Source organism: Acomys russatus, chromosome 6 (assembly GCF_903995435.1).
Source record: "Acomys russatus chromosome 6, mAcoRus1.1, whole genome shotgun sequence".
Classification (NCBI taxonomy): domain Eukaryota; kingdom Metazoa; phylum Chordata; class Mammalia; order Rodentia; family Muridae; genus Acomys; species Acomys russatus.
In genome coordinates, this window is record NC_067142.1 from 41,943,362 (window position 1) to 41,957,543 (window position 14,182).

Here is a 14,182-nt window from a genome sequence, read left to right on the forward strand (position 1 = left end):
AGTTCTTACTCATGAAAGGAGGAGAGTCTTATGGGTCCATGTGTCTTAATGATAGAAATTCTAAGAAAAAGACCTAAAGATTCACATGCAGATAGATTCAGGCCCATGAGTATTGTATTTTATTTTTTGAGGTCTTGAGAACTAAGACAAAGCACTTCCCCCACCCCCACCATATACACACCACACAAATGCGCACACTGAACACACACACAGACTCATGTGCACATCCCCACCCCTACACAATATACACCACACACACACACACACACACACACACCAAAACCCCCCACAAAAACACAACACACACACACAAATATATACACACAATATATATACCTCACAGAACACGGAAACATACACCATATGCACACACAAGCAATATATACACCATACAGATGCACACACTCATGTGCACATTCACATACCCCACACAAACACAAAACACACACAAACACCCCACACAAACACACAACACATGTAAATACATATATACATATAATATAACCCCACAGAAATATACACCACACACACAAACAATATACACACCACAAATGTACACACATGTAACACACACATTCATGTACACATTCACACACCTCCTGCAAACACACAACACATACAATACATATCACATACACCACACAAAAACACACAATGTGCACATATATACAAACGCAATATACACCCACAGAAACACACACCACACACATCATACACAAACAGACAACACACATATACATGCACACACACAATATGCAAAGCACACACATATGCACACACACATAACACACATATGCCCACATACACATCCAACACAAACACACAGCACACATATACACACAATATACATACTACACAATAAACACACACACAAAATACACAACACACACATGTCCACATATATACTCACCTACAAATACAAAACGCGCACATACACACACAGCACACACACACATGCACATATACATATGCTTGGAGTTAATACAAAGCAAAATATTTGAACCCTTATCAAAAGCCTGTTTTAAAATTCATCCATATCACCATGTGTTGGATTTTGCCTTTGTGTATGTTGGGTTTTGGCATAAAGTGAGGGATTAAATTAGAACAAAGAGAGAGTCATGAGCTGTCAGTACTGCGAAGTGCTTTGTTGACTTAAGCCAAACCCTTCATTCTCTAAACAGGAATCTGGGTCTCAAGAGGTTAAGTGACTAGTCTGCAATGGACTAAACAGCCAGGGACAGAGCTGAAGTTTATGTCAGATCATTTAATATCCTAACCCTGTGTTTTCCATTCAGCTACTAATTTCCACAGAGATCAGCTGTGAAGTTTATAAATTCATGATAATACAAATGAAACTCTGTAATGTGAACACTGCAAATACTATCAGTTTTTTTAAAGGTTGCCCCAAGTTGGCAGCTAGCTCACTAGGATTTGAATGCTGCTTTAAAAAACAAAAGGCTGTTTTAGTTTTTATCCTTTGAGAATAAATTCAAACCATGATCTATCTTTCCCAAATCTACATCTGCCTGCTCTCAGACTCACTGTTTTGGATAACAGTATTGCTAAAAATAGTAACCCAGAAAAAGAGATGTGACAAAAAGTAACACTGGGGTAAGTAAACTATGGCCAGGCAACCCCCGCTGTTTATTAGATTCAGATCTTAAAATAGGAGCAGGGATAATCTTGTGGACACAGCCTTATTTTGAAATAAAATATATTATTTCAAACAGCAGTTGACCTTGGGGATGATGTTAATTCAAACTTGTAACCAGTTACTTTGTAGATGGCACAGTCTAACAGCAGATAAACTCGCAAGGGACACCCTGGTTGGGCTCATTTGATGGGAAGCTAATGGTTTCCATAGCGTCATGGTCTGCAGGCAGTGGGAGCATCTTCGTCAGATGTAGCAAGATGGGAGGTGGGGAGAAGATCCTCTGATTCCATTCATTATTTCTGACGTAGATGTTGGGAGGATTATGTGGTAAAAGCAGGTAGAATCAACATCACCAGCAGAGCAGTGTGTGTTTGTGTGTGTGTGGCAGGGGAGGTTGGGGAGACTTGGAAAACAGCAGCAAGCTGGGAACTACTGCTTGATAGTTTTCATTATAGACAAAGGCATCTTCCCTTCCCCACTCCCTGATTCTTTTCTTCCTCTCTTGCTTTTATGAATGTCGTGTGAAAAAACTCAGGCAGGTACATGTGAGTCTGTGTGTGTGTGTGTGTGTGTGTGTGTGTGTGTGTGTGTGTGTGTGTCTGTGTGCTATATGCTCGAATATAGAAGCCAGAGGTTGATGTTAGGTGTCTCCTCAATCACTTGCCACCCCTTGTTTTGAGACAGGGTCTCTCAGTGATCTTGGACCTCAGAATCTGTTTAGGCTTGCTGGCCCATGAGCTCCAGGCATCTGCCTTCTGCCCCAAGTACCCAGCAGTAGGGTTGTAGGCACTCATCAGCGGGCATGGCTTTTTTTAAAAAAACTTTTTATTATTAATTTATTCTTGTTACATCTCAATGGTTATCCCATCCCTTGTATCCTCCCATTCTTCCCTCCCTCCCATTTTCCCCTTATTCCCCTCCCCTATGACTGTTCCTGAGGGGGATTACCTCCCCCTGCATATGCTCATAGGGTATCAAGTCCTTCCTCTGAGTGCCACCAGGTCTCCCCCTCCAGGGGACATGGTCAAATGTGAGGCACCAGAGTACGTGAGAAAGTCATATCCCACTCTCCACTAAACTGTGGAGAATGTTCTAACCATTGGCTAGATCTGGGTAGGGGTTTAAAGTTTACCACCTGTATTGTCCTTGGCTGGTGCCTTAGTTTGAGCGGGACTCCTGGCACACAACAAGAAAATTTGCTCAACCATGTTCATAGCAGCCTTATTCATAATAGCCAGATCATGGAAACAGCCTAAGTGTCCCTCAGTAGAAGAATGGATAAAGAAACTGTGGTACATATACACTATGGAATACTACTCAGCTATTAAAAACAAGGAACTCCCGAAATTTGTGGATAAATGGATTGAGCTAGACATTATCATAATGAGTGAGTTAACCCAGAAGCAGAAAGACTTAAATGGTATATACTCACTTATATCTGCATACTAGCCCAAGGGGCATGGCTTTTTACATGGGTGCTAGAGGTCCGAGTGGAGGTCCTCACGGTCGTCCAGCAGCACTTTACTGACTGGGCCATCTCTGCAGGTGGATATGGGCTTTATTAACTGAAGCTCCTCGACACGCCTATCTATGGATGAGAGACAATTACATTTCTCTTACACTAATTACGTTGAGTATGAATATTTCCCCTACCCACTCGAGGGCATGAAATGTTAGCTATATACATGCACCATTCTTTTAGTTACCAAACATTCCTAAAGGAGATGAACTGTACTCGGGTTCCTACAAAGTACAGTGTGAGGGCCAAGGATCAGTATGCAGAATGCCGTCTAAGTCTTTTCAGCTTAGCCGGCCATGTAATCTGTTGTAAGTGCTCACCTCTGTTGTCAGGAGAAGTTTCTACAGGCAGAAAGTAAACTGAGTATGCTATGCTTTGGTAACATTTACTTACCAAAAGAGGGAGAAAGACAAGTCCAGAATTTGTATGCAGCATTCTTTTCCAAGTTACTCAGGTAACTCAGGTTCGTAGTTATCTTTGATTCCTTTCTCCTTACTTTTTAAATTTTTTATATTTCATCAGTAACCAGTGTCACTGATGCCTTCTTATCATCATGAGTCCTCCTTGTGAAGGACTCCTTGGGACAAACAGCCTCCCTCCCATTTTTTTTTTTTTTTTTTTTTTGGAGATAGGGTTTCTCTGAGTAGCCTTGGCTGTCCTAGAGCTTGCTCTGTATACCAGGCTGGCCTTGACTCACAAAAGATCCACCTGCCTCTGCCTCCTGAGTGCTGTGATTAAAGGTGTGTGCCACCATTGCCAAGCTTGGGACCAACCTTTTAAAAACAGTTTCAACCCATCTATCCACAGCTTCTCACAATGCCTGCTCCCTTGACAGTACAGGTTAGAGCCGGAAGTGGACTTGGTTTATGTGTTGGCAAATGGCAAACCTATTGACTCCTATAGCAGGGTATAAACTCCTCAGGATAAGGAATTCTGTCCCTCCTCTTCTTCCATCCTCCTCTTTCTTTTCTTCAGCAAACTTGGAGTTTATTAAGAAAATATTGTAAGATGTATTTACCCATGAGCACGGGGAGAGAAAGAAAGGCGTGTAAGAGGAGGACATTAGTATAAGTCCTGAGTGGGTGTGTCAGGCCTCTCGAGAGTCCAGTCTCTTGTCTTGAGATCCTAACCAACACCCTCACTCCCTTATCTCCCAGTACATCCATAACTTGGATTTTAGAGTCAAGGCACAGTAGGGAAAATTTGACACACTTAAGACAAATAAAGAAGGAGTTACTACTTAAACAGTCAGTTTTAGGGAGTGCAGGCAGGTGAGAAGAAAAAATGAACAACACAGTATTGTCCCAAAGCCCAATGCAAATATGGGTTGGGTTGTCACAAGAACCTAACATCGGGATTAGAAGCAGGTGGCATCACACCTTCCATTGCTGTCATTGTTTCTGAACCCAGGCCCTCAAGCTTGCAAGAAAAGCACTTTACCAGCTGAGTACTTGTTCCATTCCAGGCTTCTTTTTTTTCTACTACACAGTCTATTTCTGTCTCTTTATCCTTTTGCCAACACTGTAATTGGGCAGTGGATTCTCTCCTGGTAAGATAAACTAAACTTTCATTCTTCTAAGATCCTAAAATAAACAAACAAATCAATCTCAGCCTCTTAATGTGAGTGTCTGTTTCCTGGGGTCACTTTTGGGATATTAATAGATGCAGCAGGAGGCACGTGGCAACTCAAATGTAATTCAAGAAGCAGCTAATAAATAGACTATCATAAAGGGTGGAAGAGCCAACCTATCGCTTCTGAATTTCCCAGACCACTCAATAGAGCATCTCCTAGGTATATAGGAATTATTCCTAGGTATGTATCAAGGAAAGATTCATTCTTATTATTGGGAATTCATGAAAACCGTGATTCCAGCACTATTTACTGCACGGAGAGACAGAGTCATCCTCGAGTGACCCAGGAGGGCAAGATCTGAGGCATGTGCCCTTACCTGACTCTTCTTTCTCCCTGATGCTGTTTCTGGTATGTAGGGATTACAAGTGTGAGTTGCAACACTTGACTATCATAAGAGCTCTCTAAGGGTAGAGAACACCTGAAGCAAAGTTAGAGGATATCCCAAAGGACCAATGAAATGTCTCTAGGGATTTGATACTTTCCATACACAAGTCAACTGATTTTTCTTCTTCCTCCTCCTCTTTCTCCTCTTCCTCATCCCCTCCTCCTCCTCTTCTTTTCCTCCTTCTCTTTTCTCCTCCTTCTTCCCCTTTCTTCTCTCTTTTCTTTCCTACTCTCCCCCTATTTTAAAAACAGAGTGTCCCTGTGAGGCCCAGGATGGCAATTCCCCTGCTGCTTACACTCATGGGCCAACTGTTAGTCCTGACAGCATCTCTCTCTCTCTCTCCAATCTGCACGATCTCTTTACTCTTTATAAAGTTACCTTGCTTCTTCTGTGAATTTATGTGAGACTTTATTTTAAATTCTTTGGAGAAGAGGCCAAGGGCCCAAGAACCTCCAGGCCAGATCCTGACTACCATGAATACCCATCCGCAGCATGTACAGTGACAAATTAAATCAAAATGATTCTTAAAACCAAACCAAATTCCATCTTTGATGACTTCCCTATTATGGACAAAATAAAATTTGAAGTAGTTTAACCAATATTTAAATACTCCTATAATCTCTTCCTCATCACATCCATCCCACTTTGACTTTTGTGTATTTTTGCCATCGATGTTGTGTTGAATTTGTTTTCCTTGCTAACTCATACCGTGAACAATTCCACCTTATCTGTTTTTATAATTAAAATTAAAATTCTGTCTTTTGATAAAAGGCGCATTCAATTATAGTTCCTTTTGAGAACTACTTATTCAGTTCATTATCTCATTTACTATTTGGATGCTTTAGTTTTTGCAGAAATACAAAGGGCAGAAAAGAAGGAAAAATATGAAAAAGTCTTTAGGACATCCTTAGCCATCAAGGAAATGTAAATTAGAATTGCCTTGATAGTCCATCTGACCTCAGTCAGAATGGTTATCATTAAGAAGACAAATGACAACAAATGCTGGTGAGGAGTGGGGAAAGGAAGTCTGAACTCGCTCCTGATGGCAATGTAAACTTTATGTAGCCGCTATAGAAGTCAGGAAGGAGGTCTCTCGCAAAAACTGAATATGGAACTGAGACGTGACAGAGCTAAACTACTCTTGGGTCATATAAACAAGGAACTTTTAAATGAACGTATTACACATTGCACACCCATGTTTATTGCTATACTATTCACAATAGCTAGGAAATGGAGCCAGCCTGGATGTCTCTCAATGAATAAACAAAATGTGGAACACATACGCAATGACATTTTTTTTTTTGGGCAATAAAAATAAAATCATGATGTTTTCAGGAAAAAAGGTACAACTGGAAATCACTGTTAAATGGAATAAGCCAGACTGATAAAGATAAGTACAGAACAAGATTTAAAATTATATATATATGTATATACATATGTGTTTGTGTACATGTGTATTTATATATGTGTGTTTGTAGTCAGGGCAGTGGATAAGATCTTTGGGAATGTAGAAAACCAAGAGAGTAATGGAATCTATATAAGAGGAAAGCAAAAAGAGAAATAACTGGGGAAAGTAAGGGAGCCAGTTGGAGGAAGGGAAGGGGCATGGAGAAGGAGAACAAATAAGGACAAAGCATAATGGTGCATATTTACGGAGATACCATGATGGAACCCATTACTTTGTATGCTAACCCCAAAGCTTTAATCAAAGTATTGTTTTAAAAATCACCATAATTTAAAAAAAGTCAGAGCTCCTTCTTCCCGTATCTCATTGTACTTATGTACTGTATTTTCCTTTATTGCACTCCACTATATTCTTGAGCCATAGTAGGCACTTTGGTGATACCATTTAATTCTAATGGGAATATAGCAGTGTAACTATTTTTATTCTGTATTATGAGTAACAAGAACTGGCTGTAACCACCTTATTCCACTGATGAATCGAAGCTTAGCTAGTGGTTCAGGCCCAGGGCAGGAAGCTCCCTGATGAAACATTTACAAAGCACAGAATTGTCCTCTGAAGGATGCCTGCCCAGGTACTCACCGTAGACCTAATCAAGTCTTTACATCTGACAAACAGCTGTCAGGGAATATGGCGAACAGAGAATCTTGATGAACTATGATGCAACAAAGAAATGAGAGGACCAAAATATAAAACGGAACTTTCATTTAAGACAACGGTTCTTTGAGTTCAGCCTAATATTACTTCTCCTGAAGAAAAAAGAGAGTATTCTACATGAATACACACACACACACACACACACACACACACACACACACACACACACACACGATATAATCACCAAACACAATGTGTATTCTTTGCTGGGATCTCTATTTGTCCGTAGACATAAGGCATATGGCATTTATCATAGCTCAAGCTGTAGAGATGTCCCTGCCTGATCAATATCCTCTTGGTTCATACGGCTCTCATGCTAGATGTCTGTGTTAAAGGTTCTTTGCTATTGGTGACTAAGGGTTTTGAGTAGCAGTGGTTCTGCCTGGGGACTTCTTTTGGCCCATCCAAGTCCATAGGGGGCTGGCGCAGTGGCCTTGAGTGTGCTCCTCAGTCAATAAAGGAAAGAGCAGAGGATATCTCTTTTGATTAAACTGCACTGAGAAGTGTTGCCCACCATTTCACAGAGGTTTCAGTGGGATTGATTCCTGTTGGCCCACAGAAGTAAATTTCTGATTAGCATGCCTCTGTGGATTTTCTTCCCTCTCTGTCTTCCTTTCTTATTCCTGTGTTTTTTTCCTGAGCTCACTTACTAAACAAGCCATCTTTTTCTCAGTGCATCCTCTTCTCAGGCTCCAAGTAAAAATTGTCATGCAGCTACTTTCTGCAAGCAGGCAGGATGTGACTATTGTAATAATGAAGCAGAGCTGCTGCAGTGACCTACAGAAGCCAAGTCACCCCAAGAAAAAAAGGAAACATCATAGCTGTTGGCTAGGTCTTATGGTCATAGCCATGAGCTGTTGACACCTCCCTGAGGAAGAAGATGGGGAGGGCATGAGACCCTCCCCTGGGATTTTAGTCACCACTCTGCATAGGCACACAGTTTTGGGGTGTCCTAGAGTATGTAGGAAATGGAAGGTAGATAGAGAGCTAGAAATCTTCAGTGATGCAAAAGTCTGTCAGGCAGACATGCTGGAGGTGGGACTTCCAGCGGGTGTAACTCCTCTAAGTAACCTCAAAAGCCTTATTGGGCTACCAACCTGGATTTGTGCAGAACCCTTTCTTTAATCAGCTGGTGCTCTCTCTATTTGAGTAGAATTAAAAAAAAAATATCTCCCTAGGAAAAGTCATACAACAGAACTCTTCTTAAACCTGCTCTGCCCACCAGATGTTACATTGTTTACCCATTCTGTGATGGACTTGGTAAGAGGATTTGTGACACATTCATAGGAAGGGAATAGGTTTTGAAGTTACATAAACCCAAGGCTCTCCCTGGCTCCTTCATATCATGATTGCCTGACTTGATTAAACCAATATTCTCATTCGTGAAAAGGTGCCATTTGTCTATTTATACTTTCAGCTTACAAATGTGCACAGACTCGGGTGATGCTTTGTTTTATGCTGCTTTTGGTACTTGACTTATTTATGATCACCCATGAGTGTTCCCAAGTCCAGGTAATGATTCTGAAGTAACTCAGCGATAGAAGGTAGTGATAAGTTGGATAAAGTTTTGTATAATCATTCTATGCAGAATAGACAAACAGACTTTGTCTTTCTTCAATGTCAGAATTCTCTGAGTAATAGCAAATCCACAAGCTGTGTCCATTTTGGTGGCTACAATTTACTAAAGAATCAAGATTTCTCTTAATAGCTGGCTCTTGGTAATCACAGATTTGTTTTATTCAATCTTTAATTATGAATCATTTATCTATCTGTCTTACAGAATGGCTACAAAGGGGCTAAGAAAACCACAGAGTTCAAAGAGGTCTTAATGATGACAGAATCAGTGGGGGCATACACAGTGAGGTCCCAAGTGGTAGACAAATAGAGGATGATGAATGAAGGATGGACGGCAGGGTGGCAGTTTGAGATGGATATACCAGTCTGAGCCAAGAAGTATGCTCAGATGAGGCTCTATAGACAGCCAGACATTCTCCTTCAATTTCTACACACACACACACACACACACACACACACACACACACACACATGTATACACACACACACACACAGAGTCAGGTGATAGAAAGTTGGAGGGACCAATACCATTATATTTTTCTTTTTAAAGAGACTTATTTTTCTATTATTTTTAGTTATATTTGTGTGTGCATGTATGTGTGTGTGTGTGTGTGTGTGTGAGAGTGTAGGAGTATATGCATGTGAATATAGGTGCCAGAGATATCAGATCCCGTGGAGCTGGAGTAATAGACGCTTCTGAGGCATCTGATATGGGTGCTGGGAACCAAACTCAGGTCCTCTGTAATTTCAGTAGACACTCTTAAATGTTGAGGCATCTCTCAGGCCCTTGACTTGCTTTGTAAAACAATGAATCTGGTTTTAAAGGGCATCTGATATCAGCCTCATGTTTTCTTGTACAGAAGACTGCAGTAGGGGTACACTGATTAGAAACAGAGACGTAATGGGCTGTTTGTTTGTTTGTTTTTAAAGGAAAAAGACTCCCATGGATGTGAGTGAGCTAGTAGTGAGCAGAGAGGGAAAGCACAAAAGCATTGGGCCATGAGGTACTTAGTTTTTCACAGGATATTTAAAGACCATCACCACTCCTGTTTGAATGACATGGGTTTTTCTTCAGCATGTGCTGTTCTTTACATAAAGCCTAGAAGAGGAGGGCTTTCGGTTTTTCTCTACCAACTAGCTTCTTTCAAATGTTAGTCTTGATGTTTCAGTCTGCAGTCCCTACTCTCCCTTCCATGCTTCATGCCTATTGCTGTTACACTTGTTCAATATTTGTTTAGGAAGCAATATTGTTGAGTTATATGGGTGAAGCTTTCTTGTCATTTCTAGGAGACAAAATTCTGTAGCATATTTCCTTGTCCTCTGGTTCATACCATCCTGCCAGCTCTTCCTGATGGCCCCTCAGCTTTAGGTGTAGGGGTTGTATTGTAATTGTGTCATTTGTGACAACTGAGTGCAGTTGAGTTCATTTGAGTTTGTGCAGTTCCATTCAGTTCATGGAGTTAGTGCATTCAGTGCAGTCTGGCATTCAGAGGCAGTTTCTCCAAGCAGAGCAGTTCAGTGAGAAGCTGAGAGAAGCTAGTATTAATCAGTCTGATTCGAGAGGAGTTTTGAGCCAGAACTACTCAGTTAGTTAAACCAGCCAGCCAAAGTTCAGAAAGAACCTTGTAAGGTGGGCTTATTCAGCAGGAAGTCTTGGAGGCTGACAATATTCTAGGCCCGGTGAATAGGCAGAGGCTGGAAGCTAAAGCCTTCAAGGTTTGGGCTTGCAAAAGATTAGATTGTACCAAGGGTAGAAACCCAAGTGGGATAACTTCATTTAAACTGAATATGTCTATGCGTATGTTTATACCTATGTATACACATAGACTTATATGTAATTTTAGGAATTCTTTTCTTTATCGAAATCAAGAATTTCTGTGCTGAATGTGGTGATATTTGTCCTTAATTTCAGCACTTGAGAGGTAAGAGTAGGAAGACCTGTGAGTTTGAAGACACCCTGGTCTATGTAGGGAGCTCCAGACCAGCTAGGACTATTTAGTAATACATATCTGTAGGAAAGAAAGGGTATTATACCACCCACCGAATGTTTTTAAATGAGAAATTTACATAGAAGTCAGTGACATGTTTACCTTTTTTCACAAATCAATTTTGAGATAAAAATAAGTATTTTAGGTTTGCTGGTTTCTTTTTTCTCCACACTCTTGAAGTTTCCTTTCCACTAAGGGGCCCAATGAAATCTCATTATACCAGCCAAGCATACTGCATGGTTCCCTTAATGCTCTCCTACTGTGGATCTTTTCTGTGCACCTTCAACTAGCTCATTAACATCAAAATGTGAATAACTGATAAGGCTTCATTCTGTCTGCTTTGAAAATTTACACTGTAGAGCAATTTAGTGCTGTGTATTGAGGTGTCTCTGGGTTTTTAATCAGGGTTGTGTTGCTTAGTATTGTTGTTGTGAAGAAGTCACTTTTCCTCTTTAACATCTTTTTGAATTATTTATTTTATTTTTGAGAGTATAATATAATTACATTTCATCCTTCCCTTTCCTCCCACCACACTTTCCCACTTATCATTCCTTGCTCTCCTTTAAATTTATGGACTCTTTTTACACTAATTGTTGTTACATATGTGTATGGGTTAACATAAATCTATCTTTCTAAGTACATAAAACAACCTTCTCAGTCTATACAATGTTATTTATATGTGTGTTTTCAGGGACCACCATTTGGCATTGGATAACCATTGGGAAGTTCTTGGGGAAGATGGTTTCTCCTAAGCTCAATATTCTTTAGTTACCTATAGCTCTTTGTGTCGGGTTGAAACCTCATGGTCTTTCCCCTGTCCACATCGGCATGTCTGATGTTTTCCTTGTCCAGCTCATGTATAGGCAGTAATGTTGGTGAGGTTTTATGAGTACAGCTTTTGACATTGCTGGGAGACACAATCTCCCAGCAAATACCTTGATCCTCTCGCTCTTACAGTCTTTCTGCCTCCCTCTTCCACAATGATATAGAACCTTGGGTGTAAGAGTTGTATTATAGATGCATCAGGTGGGACTTGGCTCCACAACTGGGCATGTTGATTGGTTGTAGATTTCTGACTGGTCTCTGTCTGTTTCAAAGAGAAGTGAGGACTACACTTGTCTGTGGTTCTAAGGACAGATATTTAGTATGTAGTTACAGATTCTGTTGGTTTAGTAGAGTGTCAGTTGTAGGTTTTCCTCCAAGATCTATAACTTCACTAGCCCTGGGAAATTGGTTGGGTTTCCAGTGCCAGGTAGGGCTTCCCTCTTGTAGAACAGGTCTTAACTTCAAATAGAGAGCTGTTGGTCACCACCAAGGTATGCATACTACTACTGTACCCAGGCTGGGTGTTGTGTTCACAGGCATCATAGCTGGGCAGTACCTTTGGCTGCTTTCCTCCTTTGCAAGATGTCATGGAATCTTCTGGTATCTTTGTGGAGGTGAAGAAAGGTAGATGAGCAAGAGAAATAGTTAGAGGAGACTAAATTTTTACCTCATGTTTTACATTGTTTATATTTCTTGTAAGCATGAATTATGTTTTATAATATTAAAAGCAATTATATTCATAAAATAGTTACGACATAGCACTGAGTAACTTGAATTAGGCTTAACGTATCTTATGTGTAGCTTAAGATTCCTAACCTAAGATTTGCAATATTGAGCAGTTTTAACCGAAGAGTTGGATAGTTTTAAGTATTAATATCTTGTTTAATGGAAAAGTTAAGGAAAAAGAGAGAAAGCACTACAGGAAACTGATGTAATATGTAATAGTCTTTTAACACACACACACACGCACACACACACACACATACACTTTTTATAGATGTTAGGTACAGGAAATTCTTGTCAGAATAGGTTCATACACTTCTAGCCTTCACTGTGAGCAAAGCTTTGATGTCACTGTGGTCTCTTAAAAGAGCTTCATTTTTCTCAGAAGACTATGGAAGAAAAAGATTGCCTTTCCTCAAGGCCAGTAGCTGTTGCATAATATTTTTCCTCTAACCAATGTGGAATACAGTGGGAAAGAATTTCATAATTTTCTTTCAGTTGTCTGTATGTGGAAATGCATCGCAATTAGTGGAATGTGATCTATTAACAGGCAAATCACTTCAATAAATATACTTAGATTCACGTTTTTTTGTGACTATAGCTCCCAGATTTAATATTAGTACTAAAATATAGAAGCTGGTTATCCTATATTATATGTTCAATTAAGGAACTCATTAGTAATAATTATTGATTTGGATACATGTGCAAACCTACGTGATGTATCAGCGGTAAAGTCCTGGGAAACATGACCTCTGGATATTGCTAAACTTGTACAAAACTTCTAAATAAAACATTCCTATCTCTGTTATGTTTGCCAAAATAATGAATCACAGTGGACTGCTGTCGGTACTAGCAGCTGGTGACGTGTGTTCCCGTTGCTTTTCCTAACGTTAGAACACGTGGCTGCAGTCGTTAGCACACAAACCAAACTCCTCGAGCTTTGTGGCACATAGCACAATTTATGCCTTATGGTTTTCTCAGGAAGATTGTGATGGACAGTCCTTTCTGACTTCATTAAAACTTGTCAGACCATGCTCCACTCACTTTCTGTCTCCTTTTGACCTTTTCCTTCTAGCTTTGCCCACTTTGCCTGGTATGCCAATGTGTGTCTGGCAGGATGATTTATTGAAACCTTGGCAGATGTGCTAAAAATCATTTAAACTTTGAGGTACGTAACCACCTCTCCTGCCCACACAAGTTTTCATTTGTGCCTATTCACATTAATAGGACATGGGAATACTACTGAAATATTAAAACTTTTTATAAATGTTAAACTCTACATATTAATCATAGAAATGTTTTAAGATACAAAAAATAGGAGAACAAAATAAAAAATGGAGCAGTGCTTTATTCTATAGCCTAAAGATGATCATTAAGTTTTTTTTTTTTTTTAACAAAAAAGACAAATTCACTTAATTATTATTTTTGCTTTAGAGGACAGAGTCTTACTCTGTAGTCCACGTTGGTCCTAGAACTCATGGCAGAGACCTGCCTTTGACTCTATAGTAGACAATAGATGTAAGCTATAAGAGATGGTTCTACATAGATAATTTTGTATCCCTCTTTTTTCATATCATATATTGGCAAGTTCTCTATACTATACTACAAACTAAAATCCATAGCAGCTGGCAGGTGCAAAGAGAAGTACACTCTTGTGTTACTTGTCACTTCCGAAGCGTTTACCCAGGATTGCAAGAAGCCAGGGCCGTTTTGTGAAATCTTTACAAACAAATTAAAGAAATTTTCTTTTGTACTTCTTTG